The sequence below is a fragment of the Chiroxiphia lanceolata genome, chromosome 17 (genome assembly GCF_009829145.1).
Source record: "Chiroxiphia lanceolata isolate bChiLan1 chromosome 17, bChiLan1.pri, whole genome shotgun sequence".
NCBI classification, from domain to species: Eukaryota; Metazoa; Chordata; class Aves; order Passeriformes; family Pipridae; genus Chiroxiphia; species Chiroxiphia lanceolata.
The window spans coordinates 8,232,873-8,256,728 of NC_045653.1; the positions used below are offsets into that span (position 1 = coordinate 8,232,873).

The following is a 23,856-nucleotide window of genomic DNA, read 5'->3' on the forward strand; positions in this document are numbered from 1 at the left end:
AGTGAAAGGAAGGTTCTCAGAAACTACCCCGAGCATTAGACCCTGCTGAGTCCAAATTCCTTTTGTTTCAATGGGCTTCAGATCAGAATCTGAAAACTAAATTCTCTTCGAGAAAATTCATAGTTCAATAACAATTTTTACTGAGCAATCTTTACTCAGGTCCAAAAATCTTTTCCATTTGAGATATCCATCTATATTAGCAGATCTTTGTGAATGTTTTTAATGTAATTCAATTCCAGAAATTGTCTGCATTTTTTGTCTTCTTCTGCACTAAGATGTCCATTTAATCCAAATGATGGTCCAAGCAAGTATCTATGCTTCACACATGTGATGGGATATTCAAAAGCAGCTAAAGAACCTGGGAGCACAAATTCCTTGTGCTGTTAAGCAGCTGGAAGTTGTGAAAAGTCCCTACCATGAAGCCAACGTTACTACAACATTAACATCATAAATAAGGCAGTGCATTGAGGTTCCCCAACAGAGCCTCTAAAGGGAGCCTTAAAAACCTGCTGTGTCCCAAAAGCAGCTGCAGGTAGAACTGTTTTTTTTTTTTTTTAATATATACAATATCCAATCATTCGAAAAACACAGTTTATGTAACTGGGAGTGTCAAGAAGTGAGGACATCTGTGAAGAACAGCATGTTCTACAGCTCATTGATTCAAGACCAAGAATCATCTGTGCTGTGATCTCTAAATACATTTATGAAACATGTCAAAAACATTCATGGCGTGCTGTAAAACCATTCATTTAGAGCTCCAATTAAAGTCCACACATGCCAGTAACATGAGTCCATGGTGGGTGTGTGCACTTTTGCCAAAGGAAAAAGAGCAGATAGATGAGCTGAAATTGCACAGTGGGATTAACTGAAAAATGGACAGTAACAAAAGAAAAGTTTCAAACTTGCAGCCACTGGACAAAGTAGCTTTAAAATCCATAGGAGCCTTATTATTCCAATTCACAGAACAAATATCTACAAAGAATTCTCCCCTACACAGAATTTATGCCTTATGGGGAAGGCTTTTCTCATGAACTGGTCCATTTCAAACCAAATGAGCAAGCAGGAAATTAGGGTCAGAAAATTATTATAGAACAATAAAAAGAACACTGTCCTGTAGGCTCCATCCCAATTATTTTTACCAATGGACCTCAACAAACTCTCAAGGACTTCACAACTAAATTTATTGGGAGATCAAACCCCAAAAGCCCTTTTATCAGGCTGCCACATTTAAACAGCCCTTCCATCCTTACAGAAACCCTGAGTCATGTTGCTGTTGGAAAGTGCTCTGTAACTGCTTTCAGAATCCTCATTTTGCCAAAGGTTTGGGAGCAGTTTCTCTGTGAGAGCTGCTATTCCCACTGCTATGGGAAAATAATTTCCTTGGCTAACTGAAGAATTCCTATTTTCTTAATTCTGATACTTTTGGCTACACCTCGAGCTGCTGCCTCTCTCTGACTACTGAAGGTAACATTATCCATTTCAGCTTAATGGCAGTGAAAGGAAAGGAAGGGAATCTGCCTAACAACATAGTGAAGCCTTTTGTTCAAAAGTTATTTATTCTGTGGAAAAAACAGGGCTCAGTCCCATAACCTTTGTAGACTTGGATATTCCGGAGGCTTATGTTAGAGTACAGATAATCTCTCCCACTTCAGACAAACAAAAAAGAGTATAATAAAAAGAAACATTACACAGGAATATTAAAAGCTTGGAATACGTTACAGTCACTTTCAAGGACTACACATAACCTAAGGCAACATTTGTTACATAATGAAATCCAGGGCCTTCTTTGCATTTAGAGAAAATAGGTTTATGTTGTGCAAATATTTATGAATTATGGACACAATGACATACAGATTCAAGGAGAAACAGCAGGGAAATTTGATTAAAACTGTAAAAAGTCAGAATTGGTGCTAGGTAATTCAAGCAGTTCAATGTCTCTGAGAAGCCCTGAACAGACTCGCCTCACCTCAACCAAAAATGTAGTATTGTCTATACAGCATCCATCAGAATTTTCTCTACCTTCTGGACCGTCATCCAAGAACTGGAGAAGCCACAAAAGTATTTTGAGAATATGAAATCAGATTGTGCTTCTATAGATTCTTCAGTAGAATTTAGTGGTAGAGAGGAAGCGGAAAATTAGTTGGCTTTAATTGTGTTTAGCTTAAATAATTTTTTTTTTTAATCTGTGCCTCAACCTTTTGTAAGGATAGCAATTATAAACATAAAAAAAAAAAATCAGCTATAATTCCAACCAAGTCCTAACAGTTGCTTCTCCATTCTTGGGTCTCATATCTGGCTTTTAGAAAAGATTATCTTTTTTTGTGGTGGGGCAGGTCTGGAATAGGAATTTTCTACAAGCTTATTATCTTTAATTCAGCCTTCTTTTGTCCAAGCCTGTTAACTGCATTATCTTTTCTCATGTTTATATTCTGATTTTTCCTCACTTTTTTCTTTAAAAAGTTCTCTTTCAAGAGAAATTCTTCACTAATGAAATAGTCACAGTATATTTGCCTGAAATTTTTTTTCCCGCCCTTTTTTTTTTTTTTTCATTCTGCTCAGATCGTGAGATTTCTGACAACTGAATAAATATTTTCTTTGAAGGTAAATGCTCTAAATGATGCCAGTGCTGGGAATATTTCTACTGTTTTCCCTTTGGCAATCCATACCTGTAAGAAGTACCTAGAGAAGCCTTGCTGTGCATCCCAGAAACTGCCCCCCCCCAGCTGGGGGCAGGGCCTTGAGGAAGTTGTTGCTCTGGGAAATGTGTTTCCAGAGCATTCTGATATTATTTTTAAATCCCCCTCCCTTCATTTTCATAACAAACCCTCTTGCTTACTTTTTTCAGGCCTAGTCCTTCCCTGGAATATTCTTCTCTCTCTGATGGATTTCTACAGCGAATGAACGTGGCCATGTCACAGGGTCTGGATGTGCAGAGCACTGAGCAGCCTCTGTGGCAAATAAAACTTGCAAGTGGCCACTGACAAATCCTCCTCAAATGCAGACCTTTTAACACACACAAACCCCAATATTCGTTAAAGGAGTTCCCACCTTTCAGAATAGCTGGCTGCCAGGTGTCCAGGAAAGCAGCCAGTTGGTTTTTTCCCATATTTTCACGATGTTACCTAGAGTTTTTGCAATATGTGTGTGCCCTCTGGCTATTCCCATTGGATGTGTGCCTTCCTGATTTTGTCCTTTTGTACAAAACAGGAATTCCCAGGCTGCATCCTTGCACACCCGTCCTCGACAGGTCACGCAGCCTCTCTGCAATGTAGGCTTGGGGCCAGGCCCTGTTTGCTTATTGAGTTTTGGGACTTTTGCAGTTCTTTAGAGTCAGCTCATCCCTTCAGGCAGTTTGAACATGTTAAACTCTGCCTGTCACCGAGCAATTCCCTCCAGTGCTCTGGAACAGAGCAGCCTTCAGCTGCCGCTCCATGGCCGTGGGAAGGACTCCCAGGTAAACCATCAGTGTCTCCTGAAAATGACCCCCTGCCTGCCAGGAAGGTGCACTGAGGCAGAAGTCAAGTGTGATTAAAAATAGAAGTGCACCTGCAGCAACAGTTCCCTCAGTTTTAACATCACCATCAATATTGATCAAAGTTGACAAACTCAAAAGAAAAGAAAAACAAAACTTAATGCAAAACAGAACTAGAGCTTTCTGGGAGAACACACTGTGACAACTCTGTATTTTACCAGGCAAAAATTTATGGGAGGCAAGCCCTGGAAATATTCAGGGCTGGTAAAGTGATACAAAGCCAAGGTTTTGGAGTTTTTTTGCCTTTTGTGAGCACACATCCCAACAGCTGCCACATGATCAAGGAACTACCCAAACTCAGTTAAACCAACGGGTGACTTCACAAGAGTTTAGACCAGGATTTACATGTCAGCTCAGTACAGCTTTTTATAGTCTGGGTTTAGCTTTCACAGAGGTTCCACCCTTTTCAACATGTAGGGTGACCTTGCCGTCTAAGGTGACCTGACCTCAAACAAAGAGGCAGCTCTGCTGGACCCGAGCGATCAGAACTCCTGCGGTAAATCAGCAGATCTGATAAAAGAAAGATATCCCCCAAGACGGGGTGCAACTGTCAGTACCGGAACGGCAGAAAAGAAATCTACTTATGAAAGAGAACCTGTATGTAAGCAAGACAACAATCTGTGGTTTAATCCATCCCCACTGTCTGATCCCGACCCATTCCCGCGCCTAATCCAGGGATAACGCGACCCCGCAGCGCCACCTCGCGGCCTCCCCCGAACGGCACCCGCAACCCCCCGAGGGGACAATTCCAGAGGGGTCAGGAAAGGGACAGCGGCCACTCCCAGGGGGTGAGTGCACTGAAGAGAGAAAACCTCGTTTGCCGTTCAGATACGAGCGTGCAATTCCCACAGAAGCCGTTTGGAGCTGTATGGACAAGTCCATATCTGCTGCTGAGCAGAAAAACTCTACTGATTGAAACCAGGAGATCAGGAATCGTTCCCTCCTCATTGTGCAACCTTCATAACACCACATGAACGCTCCTTGCCACGCTGTGTGTTGCTTTTAAGGATAGGATACAAGAACTTTTAATTTCTTCAGAACTGGCTCCAGTGCAGAAGCTAAAAAGAATTTATTTCTGTTCTTGAGTCTTTTGCTTGGAGGGTCATAACAGAATCAGATAGCAAAGCATAATTACCAGATGAGAAAAAATAAACAACAAATAATTTCATTATGACTGGATTCATAACATTGACTTCAGAGAGATTACTCATGAGCACAAGTTAATGTAAATAAGATCACAAAGCCAGATTTGAAACACGCAGTTTTCTGCCTAGGCTGTATTTTTGGCATAGTAAAATTCCAATACAAATTGACAAATTTATCATGTAATCTAACACAAAAAGCACAGCATTGCATATCAGCAGGTCTGCAACAGTGCAAGGTCACTTACTCTTTCCTTCCCCGAGAAAAAAAAAACAAAACAACTACTTTGAGTCACATTTTTATCATGATACTGTGGGGAAAGTCAGCAAGCCGACAGTAACAATAGAGACCACTACACCCAGTAACTTATTTGCAATGATTTGGTTCCTGCACCTTATTCACACATCCCTTTACTTTCTGAGCCACTGTGCTGCACTAATGCCACACAGGTTTGACATTTGAGTTAGACTTGTACTATTTCACAACTCCAAATTCCCTTTCAGAAGGATGCAATGATATCTGTAGCGTCCATGGCTGGTTAAGAGAGAGAAAAGAAGTAAATGCCATTTCTCAACTTTTCTTTCACTGGCCTGCCTATCCTTGTTTCCCTAGGTTAATTAAATCTAGCAAGCAGTTGTTCCAATTAGGCAGCATTAGCAGCTGGCCAAGCATAGCAGTAAGGAAGGGAAAGGCAGCTGTTTCTCTCCCTGGGAAGTCACAGGAAGGTCAGGGAATTCCAGTCCTAACACACCTCTATGCTCCAGGCCCACACTGAACCCCTCTGTGGGGACATAGACAAGAAGAAATATTAAATTCTGCATCAGATGCTGAAAGCTCATAATTTTTGCCCTGCAAATCCATGATATGTGAGCCAGCAAAACCAACCATTTACATGGTTATTACCTTATGCCATCATTGCTCAGCTATCACAGAGGGGACTGAAGCTGCATTCCAAGGAGTATTATAAATTCATAAAAGACCTGTCTTGCCTTTGTTGCCATTGCCTTCCTCTAGACTGTAATTACTCCTTATACACATACAAAACTGTGGCACAGAGAAGAAGTGATCTACTTGCTTGGAGCCCAAACTGGAAACCAAACTGAGGGCTCTTGAGACACATTGCATTGCTTTAGCACCAAGGACACGTCCATTCCTGTTGTGTTCTCTACTGAATGCAGGAAGAGATTTTAAATTGTATCATCTGGCCCCTGGGTAGTATTTCATCCCTTCAGCCAGTCAGAGTGGACAGAGACAAGGGAGTTTTCTGGGCCTCCTGAAATGAAGGTGATATAGAACGAATGGAAAAAGAAAATTATAAAATCTGACAGCAGTGTAATGTATATATTTATATTTTGGAGCTCTAAACCCCTTTCCTGAATTCTCAGCTCTCCCTCAACACTCCATTTTCAACCCAAACCTCAAAAAGCAGCAGAACACCTTGCTTGATACTGTTTTTCAGCTCTGTAAGTAAATTCCATATGAAATATTATTCTGATCGTAAAAAGACGAAGGAGGGGAAAAAAAGGGGGGGGGGAACACCTGTAATAAATCCCTCCCCTAGCCATTACCTTGATTACCAAGGTTTGGATTAATTTGGAAACATACTGAACCAAGAAGTATTTTGAGCACTCTCAGTTAAGCCTTCAACAATTTCATGCCAATAATAACAGCTGACAGACCTCCTTTGGCTTAGACTTTCTTCTCTGTCTGCTTTACAGACTGTAATTGCTGACCTCTTCACCATTAAGGCCACCACTGATCCTTATTTTTCAGCATTCCTGGAACTGTGTATTAACACACTAAAGACTTCTGCAAGCTTGAGGAGAAGTTGAATGTTCCAGACAAGAATGCTTGCTAATGAATTTCCTTTTTTTCACAGTCTTCAAGACCAAAAGGTACTTAAAATATCTAATCAAACAATTCTTAGACTTTTTTTCTCCGCTTTTCTGAATGCAACCCTTCATTCTCTATATGTAGACTTTTTAAATCACTCCTAGATACCTGTTTAATAGGGAACCTACTAGACTTGCATAACTGTCCTGTCCTCCCTAATTCCTCACCGTTCCACCATTTTACCACTGTAAGGCAGGAGAGTTGTTGACATAAATTCTGAAGTTGCTCATGACTGACACACTGCACTGAAAAAACAACATCCCAGGTCTAAATCATCCTGTGTGAAACAGTCAGTCATCAAACAGTTTGTCCATAATGAAGCCTGAAAACAGAACTGAACAGTTCACACTCTGTACACCTACAAGTTGGAACAGCAGAGCTGCTGCTCACAATTTAAACCAAAAAACTGGCTATAGACCTTTCAGAATGCTTCAAAATGCAGACATAATGTGCAGGATGGATGTGGAACAATTACAAATTAATGTGTAGGATTTCAAGTGTTTAATCTCCTTAAAAGCTGAGCCAAAATATAACACCACTACCCCCTTTTTCTTAATGGATTTCTACTTCCCTGAGTGTAGTGACTGAATGGCTTATGTGATGAGCCGTGTAGAAATTGTGCAATACAACATTCTTGGCACCTGTATATAGTAATTCCCATATAAAAACAATGACTATTCACTATCTCTCATTGATTCTAAAGGATTTCACCATGAAAATTGCATAAAATGCACCCGTAGTTTACCAAAATTATTCTGCTGAAAGAATTTCATGTTGGCTAACGAATACACAAACTCAACTCCCCTTTTAGGCAGGAAGCCCACAGTGATCAAATCCCCTGAATAATTCAACGTACTCATTTCACTTATACACATCTTTATGGCCTCAGAATGGAGGGTTTAACATTAAAGATGATAAATGCATTAAAGATCACGAGGGCTTTGGACAAACGTGTACTGGGGAGCTTAAAATCGCATGTGAGCAGCGCCTTCTCTCCCTGGCTTTGCTTTGTCCAGTTATGAAATGCATTTTGTTCCACAAAGTCCGGAATTCTCATCCCTGATGGGCCCACCCCAAGGATAAACATGTATAAGACAAATATAAATAAACTCAGTCCAAAACCAGCAAAGGATTTTTGCTGAAAACTGAACTTCTTGCTAGACAGAGAACTGCATTTTGGGAGTAAATGGAAAAAATCAGAGGGGCTTTGCTTTGTAGGGTTTTGTATTTGGTGCTTGGGTTTTATTTGGTTTTAAATAATGAAAAATATGGTCAGAGGATTTCACCCACTCTTCAGCTTCTTCAAATATTCTGCTGGCTTATATTTAAAAATCAGTATTTTTTTCACGATATTTTGAAGTTCTTACATTAGGATACTAATTGCTTCATCTCTTCTAAAGAGATGAACAGTGAATGCAATCAACACTTTTATGCCTTTAACATCAACTATATCACAACACTCAGGACTGCACATTGCATAACCATTATTTAATTGTACAGCAGAAGCTCAGACTCTACATTGTCCAGTCCTGTGGCAACAAACTTCTACCACTGGGCTTCTGGAAAACCTTGGGAAGGTTATTTCACACTGCTGGACCAGAGTTATTCCAGCCAAAATGGGAATGCTGATATGACAAATGACAAAACCTATGTAGGGTATAACTCCTAATTGGTGGGTACTTTTATTTGTTAATTAGCTAAGGATGGATTGAAGATACACTAGGTGTGTATCAGGCTGAAAAGCTATTTATCACATAAAAAAGAGTCATTCTTGAAGCCCTCATTTCTTGTGTGCATTTTTTGCAGTGATCTGCTTGCTGTTTAAGTGTCAAACTGCTTTGGAAATACTTAATGCACAGAGTCTGGACTCTGTTAATAAAAACATATTTTCATTTGTAAAATGTAATAAGGTATTAATAACATTTGCTTCTATTTTACTATTATTACTGGTGCTTTTATACTCATAATACAGCATAATAAAATTAAGAAAAACTAAACTCATGCTAATCTATGTGTCCTTTGCACTAAACCCCCCGCAAACCCCACCTCAACTAGAAAAAGCCTCTTTGCCCACGTTTGAGAAAAAGGCATAAGTGTAAAGATGACTTAGATTAATCAGAGACTTGAAAGTAAAACAATTGTGCCAAGAAAACATCCAAGCACCAAGACAGACCAGAACATAAACCCAAATCCACAAGCTGAGCAGGGAATGTACAGATTAAATCTCCACATGACATCTGTTGATTTGGCTACTTTGCCACCAATGACACCACGTGCTTATTGAGTATTTGGCCCTGATTAACACACAGGCAATATCTCTTTCAAGCAGCCTTTCCCAAAAAGCTGACCTGCACTACTACAAAACTGATTTCAGTAAGATGCAACAGTGCTGAAAAGGAATTTTCAGCACTGAGAGGGGATTTTGGAACAAGGCCTCAACTACATGAACTTAAAGAGAGGCTGGGAACCGAACTGAGTAGCAGCTCTGAGGAGGATTTTTGGATCCCAGAGGAGCAGGAGGCAGCAGGGAACCCTGGCACAGTGGCAAAGGATAACTGCAGCAGGACACGCAGAGTAGGAACTCTTGGGAAACAACTGCTCCCCTCTGCCTGGCACAAGTGAGGCTGCATCTGGTCCTGGAATAGCGTGTCCAGTCTTGGAACACTCATTACAAGACAAAGATGAACAAACCAGTGTAGCAGAGGCCACTAACACAGTGAGAGGATTGGAGCACACGGAGTAAAAAGACCAAGAAATGGCTTTGGTCAGCCTGGGAAACAAGGCTGAGGAGAAACCACCAGCCTTCAGTGCCTAAGGTGGGTGGATACAGAGAAGCTGGAGCTGAACTCTTCTTTAGAGGCCCACGGTGAAAGGACATGATAAAGGTTGCAGTAAGGGAAATTTTGATTGGCTAAACGGAAAAAAAAAAAATCAGAATTAAACCGATTAAAGTTGCTCGGAGGGACTGGAATCTCCACCCTCGGATTTTTGAAATACAACTGGACATGGTCCCAAGTAACCTGATTTAACTTACAAGATGGCCCTGCTTTGAGCAGGAAGATCAAGGCCTGGATAACCTCCACAAATCCCTTCCAGCCTAAATGTTTTTAGGGTTCTGTGATTTCTAAAGAGGGATTAGATTTAAATAAAAAAAATATATACAAGAGATCCTTGAAATGCAATCATACCATTGCTGCTTTTGCATTTCAGAGAACCAATGAGAGCCAATTAAAACAGGGAGCCCTCCACTGCATGAGACCTTAGACTGCCCAAGCATAGTTCTTTATAGGTAAATAATCACCAAATTCTTTCAAAACACAGGGTATTCAACTATTTTAAGAATAAGAAATGACTGATCACCTCTTAACCTTTCCTTTACATAACAGATGCTATTTTTTTAAAAGCAGTGGCTTATTGTCCTTTTAGAGAGGGAGGATGTTCCTGCTGTTCCATGTACAGGTAAGAATATTGTTTCAGCACAAGGGTCTGCCAGGATGGACAAACACAGATGTTCTGGGCCACATGCAAGTAGTGATTTATAATCTGGGCATAGAGAGAACGGTATATTCCATTTTTTATAATGAGGACAGGGTTATGGCACACACCAGGGATGAAAATTGTATTGTGGATTCACTCTCCCTCTTTTCTTTTGCACTAACAATGGAAAAATTTAATTGCAATCACACACAGAAAACCTCTAAAGCATTTTTTTCTTTTCTTGACCTTTTTATCTGAGTTTCCAGGGCAAAAGGGCACAGTGCATAAGTAGAGAAAGGTGCTACATGAAAGCAGAAACCATAGGTGTGTTAGATTACTTCATAAATAAAAATTACTCAAGTTCACTTTCTGATAACAAATTTAGAGGATTTCTTTACTAACATGTTAATGTGTTGCTGTTTCCAAATTCTTAACTCGTCTAGAAGCCAAACTCTTTACTCATCAGTCCATTTAAAATGTTTATATTCATCAGGTCAGTGACTTGCTGAGACCAATCTACAGAAAAGTCATTAGTTTAACAGGTTTGTTTTTATTACACTTCGGTTCCTAAACTAACAGTGTTTGCTCTGCATGAAGTGAGTAGCTGTGGTTAGGTAATCAGAACTTAAAGGGTTAGTGCTGGTATGTAACACAGGAAATTAGTAAGATTTGGATGGTTACTGTGCCAAAAAACACTGCTAAAAGCACTGCTAATACAAATGTTTCTTCATTCGGGGACATGACAGTACCAGGGTAATTTAGCACTATGGTGTTGCACATACCTGTTAATGGAAACTTTCTGTATCACTCATCAGCACCAAAACACTAAAGCAAAACAAAAACTTCTATTAAAAAAATCTTTTAGCTTAGCTTGGCAGATAAACTACTCCAGATAGCTGTGTTTATATATCATGGAGAAAAGTTAAGTGTCCCATGCTTTGAGAGAGTCACTTACGCTAAACTTTACTATCAGTTTATTCCCGGGACTCCTTTCTTACTTCCCAGATGGAAACAATGAACAGCACACAAAGCCACAGTGAAATGCACTTCACAAAGCCACTGCCACCTCTCAGATGCCTCATCAGTTTGCACAACCCTCCTGGCAGGCCAAAGAAATTGGGGATATTCCTTTATGTGAGTAAAGAAGGGAATAAACAGATAATGGTAGAGAACATAGCAGGGAATCTCAGAGCTGAAGATGGAACACAGGGAAGGCAAATGGTGAAACACCACATTGTGAACTCAAAACAACCACAACACTGATAACATTCTTTGTTAAAGGCAACTCATTCCCAGCCACTGTTGTAAAGTTTGTATATAAAAGAATGAAAGAAACTTGAGGCTGCTCTTCAAAATGTATACCCAGTCCTGCTGTCCATATGTACCACCCGCAAACAACCTTGGATTTTTTGGCCAACTTAAAGATAGTGGTAAAGATTTTTTTAAAAATTTGTTTCTAAAGGTTTGCAGAAACCAATTTATGAGCATAGGTGCCAGAAATGGGTGTGGTCTTTGCATGAAGGAGAACACTTCAGTATGTGCAGGTCAGAGGGGAATGGAGCAGAGCAGCTAGTGCTTCTTGCCCACCTGCTGGTTTGGGAACTCAGAGGGATTTGTGGATACAGTGGGGAAAATCTGTGGGTGAGCAAAGAAAACAGGAGGGGTTTTGGTCAGTGAAGTGAAAAGCATTTGATAATGAGAGGCCAGAGATCCAGGTAATGCCAATAATGCAGCCGGTGTGGAAATGGTGGGAGTAAAACTCAACAAGACACTGGCCTGTGCTAATCCTGCTGGTTTGGGAGCAATTGGTTGCGGTGTTCACCCTGTTGGGATTGGGGCTGCAAACTGGGTAAGTGCCACCAGAACAAAGAAAATCAGTTCTACAGGCAGGAGGTCTAACACACAGAATTGGTGATCTGCTAGAGAAATGGGTCACTGACTGATAAGAGGTTCCAGATCTTAGAATGCAACTTTAGCAAATAAATTCTGAGTTTTACAAAGTAAGTTTATTGCCTTTAACTGTTCTTCCTTTAACACAGATTACCCTGTGCATATCCCAGTAAATTTTTACCCTTTCAAAATTAGGTAGGACATTAGTATTTTTCTGCTTTTCATTACACAGTTCTGCAATTTGCAGGTTGGTTTTGTTTGTTTGGGTTTTTTGTGTATTTGGTGTTTTGTTGTTTTTGTTTGTTTGTTTGTTTTTTTAAACATACACCAAGGCCAGGCCTAAGCACTGTCAACAGGGATCCAGACAGTTCTGCATTTGTCAGTAAACAAAAAGAAATTGTACTGGTTGGCCAATTCAGACAATAAAACACCCAACACTGAGAAATGAGCAGAGTAGTTTATCTGCTGTCGTATCATTAATCACAAAAACATTAACCTTTCAACTGTGGCTAAAGCAATTCCAACTTCATTACTCCCTGGAGGATCCACCTTGGCAATACCCTGTAAGCCCTCTGGGCTTTTCCGTGTACATGTAGGGGGTCTTCTTTGATCTTTGTCCTCAGTTCTAGAGGGAGGGCAATAGTCAACTCACATTTTATCACTGAGTCACAACATTAAGCCCAAGATAATTCTAGCCACATACTGCCCCTTGCTTTGTTGTTTTTAATCCTATTTCTCATCTCTACCTCCTCTGATTCACTTCTATCATTCACCTTTGTCTTTCCAGAGGAAAGTGAATGGCATTTTACCAGTGAAGAAAATGAGCTTGGAAATTCTTACATTGATGGCAACGAGAGTACTTGGATAAGACTCAACATAGATAAACTTCCTTTTTGAAGCTGGTTTGTTGCTTTATTTCTCTGTGCATATGGAAAAAAAAAAATCACCTCGCAAAGGAGATGTGAGAAAACAGGATAGTTGCCATCTTCACTTATTGCTAAGGGACAAGTGTAAAAGCTCTAAAAGGCAAAGCAATATTAAGGTAGAAACAAGAAGAATTCCTTTGCCATGAGTGATAACAGCAGAAAATACACAGAAAAGTTGGATTTGCAAGGAATGGACAAATGGTCCCAGCAGCTTGAGTGGTTGAAAGGTGTGGGGGGGAAAAGCCACCAGACCATCCCATTTCTGTCTCAAATCACAATTATTTTACTGTACAATTATATTTTATCCTTAACAACTACCACAAGTGAAGCTTGGAGTGTGGAAAGATGCCATAGCACATAAAACTTTAATAAATACTGGATTACATATTATGTACAGTAAAGAAAGCATGAACCAACCACATATAAAGCCAGCAGCCTAGCCCAAAGTATAACACAGACTAACGTTCATGGCAAGAACCGGGAAAAAAACCCCACAACATATTACACCTACGTAATTACATTTGCACAGCCAAAATACTGTTGTACTGTGATTTTTCCAGAAGTCATTGAATTAACTACCCATGACTCAGTTGTATACACCACCACAAATGGAAAACAGTTGTTTAATCTCATGGTTTAAAGTTGACCCCCCTGTATTTCAGTTCTAAGGGACCTGAACCCAAAAAAACTGTCTGTTTGCTTCTTTAGGTCCCGTGAGTGTCACGTGAAACCAATGTTACTTATGGAGATAACTGTCCCAACTGAAACATGTACTTACACAAGGATAGGGTTTATGAGAAAGTGATGCAAGGAAAAGATGTTTATTGATGTATTCCAGGCTGAGGTCTTGGCCTGTCAGCTACACATGTAACATGGCTAAATTTCATCCAAAGAACAGCTCATAGGGTTTTGTTACTTTATAAAAAGGAGCAGTGTTGCAGATGATTAAAGAGGTACTTTAAACAGGTCAAAAGCAGCAGCTGGAAAACATCATAATTAATAAAACAGGTAAGAGCACACACTGTTCTTGTGAAGCTTCAGTAATCACAGCAAGTCATGCACCAGGTTGCTGCCATAACACAAAGCAAGGTCTACTGGGATCTATTTAGCAATATTTTTGCACTTATGCCAGAATATCTATACTTTGTCTCTTTTATTTTGTCTTGAGAATAAGAAGGTGGCATTGGTTGGTTGGTGCCTTGAGGAAATCCCATTAGCTTTAGAAGCAAAATACTATCTTAGTAGCCAGGAATGCTGAGTAAATTTCATTATGAAAAAAAATCTACACCAGCAGCATCATCAACACACATTCAAGTGAAAAAATCCAGCTGAGAAATACAGCTTAAAAAAAATGCAAGTATTTTAAATAGCACCTTTATTTCCAAAACAAAACTAGACAGACAATTGGTCTGACTCAAAGGAACTGCATGTGCTGGTCCCAATTCTGACAACAGCCTCAGCTGCTCCAGTAAAGATAAGGACATTCCATAAAATCCTCTTAAAGGCAGGGCAAGTGTTATCAGGGAGCACAAAATGCCAGCATCCCCACTTCATCCTAGAGGTGCCAGGCCTAGCACCTTTATCAGCCCTTGAACTGCACGGCAGGGAACCAGCAGGTCCCGTGGCCCTTCACTTCACAGGGGTTATTGGCTCTTTCATTTCCATTTCAGAAACAGGATTATGGAATATTTACAGTATTCTGGTCAAGAAGTCACAAAAACTGAAAAAATCTATGATTTTTAGCACCCTATAAAACAATCAAATTTCTGACAGATACACAACTGATCATTAGCGAAAGTGTACTGGAATTGGTACAATTTTTGCTTTACCAAGCCAGTATTTTTTAAAAAACAAATAAATAAAAAAATCCAAGTATTTGATTTAAACATTTCCAAGCTACTTAAAATATCATAATCCAAATTGTGCTGTATCACAAGTATCTTTGATTCCAGCTCTTCCATAGCAACATTTTTGCAGTTTCACATCAGCTCTCCCTGAACTGCATCTCCAGTGAGAGCTCAACTGGCCCAGGTATTTTCCAAAGAAACCACACTGATGCACTCACACATTACAGATCTAAATCCAGTTGTTACTTACATGCAGGAAGGATTTTCTCCTGGTGTCACAAAACAGGTGATGGCATTTTGTCACATAAGGGAACAGCAATTCTGCAGAGGCTCAGAGGAACTTCCCAGTGGCCACCTTGAACCAGGTCTCTAATTCTGCCCATTTGGAGTGCAAGGCTCTCCCAGATGTTTGCTACCTCCCTCACCTGGGAGTCTTCACTTGCCTTTTAGAGACAACACCTTATACCTGGAACAGAAATCCTCCAAAATTCCCAGCTGCCTTGCTCTCCATATTCCAGTCTGTCCTAAGGCTCTCATCTTCCACTCTCCTAATCATAACTCATCTCACCAGAGCAGATACAAATATCTGGCATAACATATAAATTCCCTTGCCAATTTAGAAGCAATCTTTTTGGTTTACCATCCCCTACCCAGCAGCCACTTAATTTTGAGATTTTTTTTTTGTTTTGAGGGTGTTTCTTTGCTTTTATTTTCCCACTTTCTAGCCAAGTTAATAAGAATTCATTTAAAGGGTCATCCTAGAAGACTGTATACAATAAAATTAAAATTAAATAAGTCTTTAGAGAGTAGAGGTAAGTCCTTCATGTCTAGAGCTGATGGTTGAGCAATTCTTAAAGGGAGTCCCCGATATTCAGTATCATTTGAATCTTAAGTGTTCCAATATTATCTTTGCCTGTCTCCTATATCCAAAGTCCAGAATCACAGCTCAGCAATCACACATACTCTCTTCAGACACAAATGTTGCCACTGATTTTAAGATAAGACAGACTCTAATAAAGCTGAATTTTGTCTTATTTGGGTTTTTAATCTTTTGAATTCGTTGTCTGGCTTTCTAGAATAACTGTTCTTGGATATTCCCAATCAGAGGGGAATGAAAGTCAAACTATTTCTTATAAACCCAAAGTTCTTGCACAAGGGGTCCATACTGTTCCTCTGGAACTCACGTGATCTGGCTATTACTGTATAAACAGTCTCTTAAAACATGAGGAGAAGCCTCCCAAATTGTTGCTGAAGTATGAGCTCCGAATAACATTTTTATCACCTTTACACACACTTGGTTGTCAAAAGGAGAAGTCTCAGGTGATGAGTAGTTATTAAAGCACAAGAAGCAGCATGTTGGGCACAAAGCCTTTCCCCAGCTAGTTAAGATGCTGCTGACATTGGTCTTTTAACCCCAGTTGCCTACGGGCTCCCCAGTCAGCCTCTCTCCTCCATCTGTCTCAGCACTAACTGGTCACACCAGTAACAGCATGTTTGAACTACTTTGCTGAGGTTTAATTATTGCATTTGATGACACCTGCATGATCCAATTCCACACTGTTATGAAATATTAATTGCTTTCTGTACTGTAGAATGTAGCATATTCAAGAGTGAAAAAATAATGCTGTTACTGCTCTTTTTTTTAACCACAGATTTTAGATTATTTTCTCCATTATCACCAAGCAAGATAAACAATAAATAACATCAGTTCTTTGCCACATTTTCTACCCTGTCTTGGGCTGCAATTTGCAAACACAATCCTCAGCCATCCCTATAGCCAGCAAATAGCTGGTGTGCAGAGCTTGATCTCCCATGGAAAGTTCTTGATTCAGTTGGAAGGACTGGCTGAAGTCTTGGCCTTCCAAGCTGAAGTGAACACATCACCTCAGTTAACACCCTACACACACCCCAGCTGCTCCAACTAACGGCATAAAATACATTCTTGAACTTTTTTTCTAAATAGATGGGACTTAATCTGCTCCTTCAAGACTGAAGGAAGTCTATACACACACACTGCAAAGCCACACGTTAAACAGTAACCCCTGGCTCAGGCTGTCCAGCCAAACAGTGCAAAAACTGAGGGAGGCAAAGGGCTTATCCACATTTACACAACTGCAGTGACACAGGGCAGGATAGGACCCAAATCTCCAGAGTATGAACCAAGCATTACACAGTACACATTCACCTTGGGGAGGGATAAGAATTTCCTGAACTCTCACCATTTAAAGCGGAATATTCACAGAGGAATATTAAGGAAGTGTGGTAGCTCTGTTACTGCTGGATGTGTACTTGTCTCAGTTAAGTTGGTATTACAGAGAAGAGACTACAGGTTACTGCCACCACCCAAAGAGAATAATTAGGATGAGTTAAATAACATTAAAATAGTTTGTGAGCAGCTCAACATAAAATATGAAGGCTACACGAGTACAACTTGTCAACAGGCATCAAGCAATTCTTCTTGGATGGTAACTGAAGGACCAAGGGACTGAAACCACAGGGTTCATCACCAACATGGCAAGGCACTTTCTAAATATGAAATTTCCATTGTGTTCTTCAGGTGCCTTTATGTCACCTAGTGAATGCTCTGATCTGAAAACCATGGCATTTCTTTTTCTTTCCCGTGAAACTCAAATTCTTAATATTTTTTATATGGTAAATTAGATATTTAATCCAGAAATCAAATACAACTTGAACTACAGCTATACATCAGAATTTTTCCTAGTTTTTCCCTGAAATATGTATGGTAATAAAAATAAGAAAAAACAAAGGTTTGTTTAAAAGATTGTCTCTCCTGGAAAAAAAAAATACATGTGACACTTAGCCCTCTTTACTTCTTGGGCTAAAAAAAAGTTCCATTATTACTAGAACAATACTCTACTTTCACTGTCACCTTCTGCCACTCAGGGCAAAAGGACAGAACTATTACTATTGCCTCACAAAGAGAAAAGTAATTTTTCTCTCTTATATAGGCAAGAGTTATTTTTCTTTACTCCACATGCTGACCATTCTACAGAATGATTGCCATCTTATGTCTTTTTCCTGAAGAGAGAGACAGAAATGACAAGAGATGGAGGTTTGCTTTACAGAAGAGTATGTGCAATAATTTCCATTTTGGGAAAAATATTAAAAAAAAAAAAAAGAAAAGAAAGAAAGAAAAGAAATTCTATGGTCTTAAGAGAATATATTCTTCAAACAATTTCAGCCAGCATCACTCTTGGCAAGTATCTAAATAACAAGAGATTTATTATCTGTATACAACATCCACATTCAAGGCTAACTTTTAAGCTCAGCTGCTTAAATTTCCTAGATTACTCTAATTAGGGACAGCCAACGTGTCCAGACTCAGCTACAAAGACTGAACATTGCAGAACATGTCCCAGGATGTAACATGCAAAGTTCCCTTAGGACACAGAGAAACCCTTGCCATGGTGAAATCAGGGTGAACTCCAGGGACTGCAGCAGGGCCAGCATTCCAGTAGCTCAGTCTCTACTTCCTCATTCATGCAGAAGAAATCCAGCCTCCTATCAACTCATGTGAATCTTTATCTATTTTATTCCCTATATAGACTAGAGGGAAGAACATCTAAGAACTTGTGCATGTAAAGAAGGAATCAGAACGCACAGAGTCTGCTGGACTACACTTTCCAAAAATCTAGACCTCAGTGATTCGTGGGAATAATTTCAAAAAGTAATTAAGACCAATCAGTAGAAGTTATTGTAAATAAAGAGATCTCTATCTCTACCTAAAGGTGAAGAGGGAACATTATTTTGAAAAAATTAAGTACTGATATTAGGAAACAGAAATACTTGTCAAGGCACTCCTATATATGTGCATTTAAATAAAAGACTATGCAGCAATTGCCCCAAAGTAAAGTGAGTTCCATGTTCCAAGACTGAAAGGGAAAGAGCAGATTCCTACCACACACTGGGGGATGGATCATTAGCCAATACAGATCACTGTACTTTCACAATTCAAGAATTATTTTGATGCCTTTTCATCCTCCAAGGCATTTATTTCTAAGATAAAGCAAAACCAGTGACAGGTATACTTGGGACGATGGATCTGGAATATTTTCCTTCAGGGTTAAGATCCAATCTACAAGGCTTTCATAGCCAGAAAAAAAAAAAAAAAAAGAAAAAGAAGAAGAAAAAAAGAAGAATGTTCCTCAACCAAACAGAAAAAAAAGCTAAAAATTTTAGTCACACTAGAACACATACAAAAAATGTTGTGCTTTGAAAAGAGATGCAATGAAGTTGGCTTAGACTGGGCTGGAAGGAAGTAGAATAACACTGAAAGTATATAACTGGATAATAAATGACAAAAGGGTTGGGTAACCAGACCAAGGTTAAATAACCCACTTGGACAGATTCTTTAGTACTTACTGTAATTTTGCTAAATTTAAAGTACTAGACAAAATGTTACCGACATATCTCTCTTTTCCAAGTGGGGAAAAAAATAATCCTGCTACTAATTCCAGTACTATGCAAGAAAAACAAAATCTTATTTCATTCAAAACTAATTAAGAACATCACTGTTAATCCTTATAGGGATTTTTATTTGTAGTTTTTTCCTATCAGAGTGGAAAACAAAAATATTTTCTTTCAAGACAAGAATTTAAATTTGGAAGGACTGGACTCATTTTGGACAAAATCAGTTTAAAAGACTTAAAACGGTTGTAAAACAGATTTTCCATTCTTTTCCAAAGTGGATCAGTAATATCCTTGGAGACATGCAGAACTCCAGCCAGAGACAAGCCATGCTGGAACACAGAGAACAGACACTGAAGAGGAATGCTGCCATCCCACTTCAAATAGAAACTTTTTCACAGTGAGAATTTCATTGTTTTCAGAAGAACAGATACAGACAGACAAGAACTGTGAATAGCCAGACCACCAGTTGAGTAAGGAAAGCTCATGGAACAAGCCAGAAGATATAACTTAAGGAAAAAATACAAAGAAGGAAAAATTCCACTTATATCAAATAGTTCTGGACGCCAAGGGAAGGAAGAACTTTGAGAAACATTTCTTCTAAAAAATTCTCATTTAAGATAAGGGTGGTAACCAAGTTCATAACCTTGCCAACAGCAATCCACAAAACCATCTAAAATGCCAGTGTTCTCTTACAGTGAAATCAAATTAAAAGTGATGAACAGAAGCCTTCCTCAGACAACAATCCAAACAGTTTGTGGAGCTAAATGAAATGCCAGGGTTATGTTGTCTAGAGCAATAACCTCTTTCTGGCTTTTATCTCCATTATGTCTGAGACATTTGCAAACATTTTCAAAATTAGTGTATTTCTTTCAAACCTAACAATTACTTCCAATGCCTGTAAACAGCACAGGCTGCAGGAGATTTAATTATTAGTTGTCCTAGAAAGACAATCCAATTTAGGCATAATTTCTGCTCCTGTTACTCTTTCAGTCGCAGCAATGAAGACTTGAAAACATAGACAGGAACAAATATAATAAGGCTGGATTAAAACAAAAAAACAAACTACATAGTTCATCCTATTTTTTCTTTTAAATTTAACAGCAATTACCAGTTTCTTCTGCAAAGATACACCTTTTAACAGTAACTGGAAGTGACTGATTCTGCCAAACTATGCTTCATGATTTCTGGGCAGTCAACTTTACTGTATTGAACTTCCAAATTACAAGAAAACACTGGGAATTTATAATATAAAAACAAGGTTTCCTCAAGGAGCTGGATGGACATGGATACAAAACCCTTCCATTTTTTGGTTTTAAATCTTAACTGAGTTATTTACAAGCATATAAGTATTAATTTTCACTTGGCACAAATGGAAATCAGACCAAACAAACAAAATAAACTTCAAACGGAACAAAAAAACCCCACAAAGACAACAAGCATTTAGATGCTTAATCATGCACATAATCAAAAGACAAGAGCAAAAACACCAACCACAGCGAAGTGAAAGTGTATTAAAAAAAAAAAAAAATGACTATACCTCAAAGTCTTTTCCAAGCTCTGGGTGCAGTTTAGTTGGCCCTCACATCAACTCCCCCTGAAGCTGAGCTGGAAGGGAATATTTGATGGCAGGCACAGACCATCCCGGGAAAAGCCCTGCTCCACCCAGGCCCTGCTGTCAGCAGAGCCACCATGCTCTTTATCAGGTAGATATTTGTCTTAGGCTTTTCATTAGATCTTTCCAGAGCTCCTTTTCACCACATTTTCAAGCTCTCTTTGCAGGACACTCTTTTCATTTCCGCCTCCTCTGTTTTCCTTACACGTGTATCATGTGCCCAGGGGCATGGAATGAAGAGTTAATTGCTGGATCCAGGTGCCACTTGAACCTAATCACGGGATGAAATGCAGCTGGTCACACTCACGGTGGAGTTAAAAAGCAGTGGGATGAATCCTCATTTAAAATCCCAGTGACAAATAAACCCAACTCTGCCTTCTATTTAAGATTTTAAAATCTTTTAGCTTTTGATGAGGCATTTAGATGAAATGATGGCACTCATATTTCTGTTTTCACAAGGATCATCCCAAACCCTTTATACTGTGAAAACATTGCCAGCTTGGTGTGGAATCACTGCTGTAAAACTGTGTTATTAAGGAACTGCTTGTTCTCCCCCTCCTTGCCTTGAGAATTAGAAGCAGCCTTGCCATGGCAGGCTCCAGCAAAACCTCTCCCTGCCAACTTGTTTTTCTGCCCTAGGTTTGCCAGCTCCTCATCATGTACAGTGTAGGTACCAGGCTCCTGCCAGGAATGGCTGTCAGTGGTATCTGCTAAAACAGCAGACTGCTGACACCAAAACAGCTCTGGGAAGGGACTGTGCCCCACTTCATTGCACCAGATTCCTGCAGAACCTGGAGGGCAGCTTTTGGCACTGAAGAAGGGGTCTGAGTGTACAGGGGGCAGTGACTGGGAATGGGAGGGAGAAAAAAAGAGAAAGAGCCCCTTTTCCACCCCCTTTTCTTTCACCAGCCCAATTTAGTCCTGCTTCCCCAGCCAGCCCCACCCTCCAGGGTTAATCAGAGGTGCCCTCAGGCTTTGGATTGCAAAATTCACTTCTGCCTGCACAGGTGAAATTGGTTTCTTTGTTACTCTGTTAGAATGAGCACAAACAACAATACTACTGTTTGTCCACAATGCTCTTGAAGGTTAGTACTAAATCTACTTTGTAAATAGGATGTGGATGGAAACATTGGGAGAAAAAAGAAACTTCAGGAACTAGGTTTTCTGTAAGACGCCTGGATAAGCTGAAAATTTACATGTCTTTAAAACCAAGCCAGGCAGTCAAGGAAGATTTACACTTTCAGAAATGTCTCAGAAGTTTCCACTGACTGATTTTCTGCTCAGTGACTTCTCCCTTTTGTGAAAAAAAACCCAATTAAGATCAGTTCAGAAAACAGAACAGGCTCTTCCAGTGGTCTCCTCACCAACATAACGTTCTTTTCCCTGGAAAATGCAGGGAAGAGGGAGAAAGTTGTATAGACCCAGCAGGCTAAGACATGTTACATATGCTCCTTTTGCCAAGCAATTGGTGGTCAGGTGTAACATGCAATCTGAGCTGGTTAACAGCTCTATTCTGCTAAAAACATGTTCTCCTCCCTTGCTGAGTAGACTGAAGGGATTAAAAATTATTAACTAGAAGCTTAAGCACATTATTTTGCCCAGAGGAAAAGATAACATGCTTCTGGTGAGGCTGTGCAGCCCATAAATTTCTGTGGTATCCAAACATTACCAAGTTATTTTACTTTCCATTTTATCTTCATTTACATAAGTGCACAATGTGTACTCAGTGCAGAGGGTTATTTTAATGTAGCAGCAAATTTTGAAAGTGCCAGGCATGGAATTTGTGCTCAAAAGACCAACTCCTTTCCATGGAGAAGACATGGGAATGGTCCTGCTCTTACCCTCAGACCTGTCAGGCTCAAGGCCAGGGGCACTGAGGGGCAGTGGATTCCAGCCATCCTTTCCCCTTGATATAAAAGCTGTGACTTCTAGGATCTTCATTTTCTCTAGGAATTCACCCAAATGGCAGCACCAAACCAACAAGGGCTCTCTGAGAACACGACTACAGCAAATATCAATGAAGGCACATAAAGAGGTGAACCCCAACTGCTCAGGTCATAGTTTACATCTGTAATTTCTTACCTTTAAATAGAGTCTGTTCTTGGGTTAGATTGAGCAAAAACCATTCAGTCTACAAATAAGATTCATAAAAGGAATCTCAGATTTTAAATAATGCATTTTTTTCTCTTAAATGGAGAAACTGAAGGTGCAGTTCCATGATGCTGCTACATCTATTGAACACCAACTTTCAGCCAAAAGGACTAATCTTCACCTTCTGAAATAGAATAGAATGAAATAAATAAAGTTAGGTTCACTGAATTATTGAAGAATCTGCATTCATTTGAGGAAATTATGTAAAGGAAAACATATTTTTTAGAGTGATATTGAAACTATTTTTCTAGAAAAATTACCTTCAGAAGTTCATTTGCACAGTAATTTATGGAAAAAATATAAGGGCCTTTAATTTAAGTGAACTGGAAACAATGTACTTTTGATTTCTGATCTTCCCATTCAACTGAGGAACCAGAAAAAAAAGTTATTCCCACAGCTTTAGTTGTAACAAATCAAAACTAGAAACAAGCCAGCCTAGCGTGCTGTTCTGATTCCTAATCGTTTGACAAATCTTTAATTTCTTATATGTAAAAAGGGATTATTACAGCTCTTCCACTTTTATCTGGAGATTTGCTACCACTACTCAACAGAACTATTAAAACCATTATTTCTTCTCTATGCCCACAAAAATGATTCAGAGGATTGGAACACACAAAGAAGTTACTGCAGGGCAAGCAAGGGTATTATCTTGAAGAGCTCCAGCTATTCCACGACAAATAGATACATGCACATCCTTAGCCTAACAAGTAGCTATTTCAAAAAGGGGGAAATCCTTGTCTTACCTCAGGAGGTGAATGTGAGGTGGATTATCTCCTTGTCCTGGGGTAAGAATGTCTGTTTGGCAGTGCTGCCAGGAAGCTGATGCTTTTCAAGTTCACACAACGGTTTGCCCTGAAGTGACTTGTTCATGTGTCCCTTTTCAGAGAGACTTGTCCCAGCTCAGTGACAGAGCCGGGACAGGACGGGGCAGCCGCTGTGGAGACAGGCTGAGGG

General features: G+C 39.6%; 1 long non-coding RNA gene across 1 annotated transcript in view; it reads right to left on the minus strand.

The window, feature by feature from the left end:
- LOC116795245 overlaps window positions 1–23,001 on the minus strand; it is a 59,374-nt gene extending 36,373 nt beyond the window's left edge. Inside the window, exons 1-2 of the long non-coding RNA XR_004359999.1 lie at window positions 22,834–23,001; window positions 22,593–22,741 (exon numbers count right to left, since the gene is read on the minus strand). This is a non-coding gene — a long non-coding RNA (uncharacterized LOC116795245). The remainder of the gene's footprint in view (window positions 1–22,592; window positions 22,742–22,833) is intronic.
- Between the last annotated feature and the right edge of the window lie 855 nt (window positions 23,002–23,856).